This window comes from Vombatus ursinus, unplaced genomic scaffold, assembly GCF_900497805.2.
Source record: "Vombatus ursinus unplaced genomic scaffold, bare-nosed wombat genome assembly UNPS02014864.1, whole genome shotgun sequence".
Taxonomy (NCBI): Eukaryota; Metazoa; Chordata; class Mammalia; order Diprotodontia; family Vombatidae; genus Vombatus; species Vombatus ursinus.
The window spans coordinates 8,551,214-8,553,305 of NW_020954642.1; the positions used below are offsets into that span (position 1 = coordinate 8,551,214).

At 35.8% G+C, this 2,092-nt stretch overlaps 1 pseudogene; it reads right to left on the reverse strand.

The window, feature by feature from the left end:
• Positions 1 to 1,108: 1,108 nt before the first annotated feature.
• On the reverse strand, positions 1,109 to 1,686 carry LOC114027872 (annotated as a pseudogene).
• Between the last annotated feature and the right edge of the window lie 406 nt (positions 1,687 to 2,092).

The following is a 2,092-nucleotide window of genomic DNA, read 5'->3' on the forward strand; positions in this document are numbered from 1 at the left end:
TGCCCTTCAAGTTACATGAGTGTCTGGTGCTCTCACCAAGGTCAGACACTCAGTTCAGTTCAGTATTTCTTCATATGTGAGTAGTTACTGGGGAGATTTTTTTGGTTCTAACATTAAAGTTTTTGGGTTGACTTTGTAAAATAGGTGATGAGAGCATGAGACATGAGACGTGAGAAACAAAATAGTGTGCTTTGTTTACTGAGAAGTAATAGCCTTTCCAAAGAAATACAATCTTTGTTGCCATTTTGAATAAAATATCATGACTTAAACAAGTTGGACACCAATAAAAACAATTTAAAGTGTCCAAATTGTTGAAAAATCTCACTGGAGAACAATGGTTTTTCACGAAAGTAAACTCAGAAAATGAGGTGGCTACTCAGATTAGTTTTCAGATTTCTAAAGAAATTGCTGCTGCTGGGAAGTCTTTTCCTGAAGGTGATTTGACAAAGAAGTTTTTGCTGATTGCAGTTTCTTGATTATGTCCCAATAAAAAAAATGTTTTTGAGAATATATTTGTCCTATATGACCATGCAGTTAAGAGTAGCTGATATATCCAACAACCTTAATGATCAGTTAAATCAGAAGGTGTATGAATTCAACTGTTATTCTTCAGCGATGAACAAAAGCACTGATTTGACAGACAATGTTCAACTTCTAATTTTCATTCAGGTTGTTGATGGCAACTTTGAAGTAACAAAGGAAATGACTGATTTGTACTTCATGTGAGGTCAAACTACTGGAAAAGAAATCACAAATCAAGTGAACAAGTGTGTAACTAAAAAGTTAGGTGCAACACATGAAAACTTAGTGGTCATTTGCACTGATGGCACTCCATCTATGTGCAGGAAAAGTTGTGGTGCAGTAACTCTTGCTGAAGAGTTTGCTGGCCAAACAAAGAAATAAATAGATACATAGATGGATAGATAGATAGACAGATAGATATCATTGCATCATACATCGACAAGTATTATGGAGCAAAGTTTTGAATTTCCACCACATAATGTCAGTGGTACTCTCTTTTTTTTTCCAAATGACAAAAATTATTTTTATTTTGACATCTGAATAAGTGTTGACTCCTCAGAACACGATCTTTGGCATTTTTTCCAACTTATTCATCAGTTTGATGTACTGTGCCTTTCTCAGAAACGTAGATGCCATCCAAAAATTTTCTAATATCCTCATTTTTGACTGTGATAGCCTGTTGCATCAGGGCAGCTGAGTTTGATACAAGTTTAATATCATTTCCTTCAAGAATTAACTCATCTTTTTCGGGCTAGAGAAACAACACAAGCAACACTTGGTCTCATGCACACTCTTTGGATATATTTTTCACACAAAAAATTTCTGATTTCAACAAGTGAGCCATTCTCTTGAATAACAACATTGATGGGAAAGTGAGCATACACAGACCTCATCTTGCAATGAAAACCCAGGATAACACCTTTGATCATGTTTTATACATGACTACAGATTGTGCGTACAGTTCCAAATTCTTTTTGATTTCCCCACCATTTGTCCACCTGGAGCCATTTTTCTTCTTCCAAGGAGGCTGAGCTCAACATTGATATGGTTGAAATCCTTGTGGAGGATTCCTCTGGGCCCTTTCATAATAACTGTCCGACACTTAAGAGAGATGTCAACATTTTCTGGGATGTCAACAGTCTGGTTGCTTAGAATGGTCTTCATTCTACTAGTAAATGGGCCAAAGAGCATCAGTGGTACTTTCAATTGTAAATTCAAGGGGACTAAACCACAGGTCATTTTGAGCATCTCTTTAAGAGGTTGGTGCTACCTTCAATGATGTACTCTATCACACAGAAGTTTGCTGGTTGATCTGTGGAAGAATATTACAATGTTTTGCTGTTCTCAAGAAAGAAATTATTTGATTCTTAGAGAATGACTCGAAAAATTTCCAAGAACTACATAATGAAGTTTGGAATAATGACATTTTTTGTGACATCACAGGTCTTCTAAATGAATTGAATTCACAGCTTCAAGGGCAAAGTCAACTTATTTTTTTTCAAATTATTGCCACAGCAAAGGCTTTCAAAATGAAACTGAGGCTCTTCAAAAGCCAACTGTCAAAAGAACA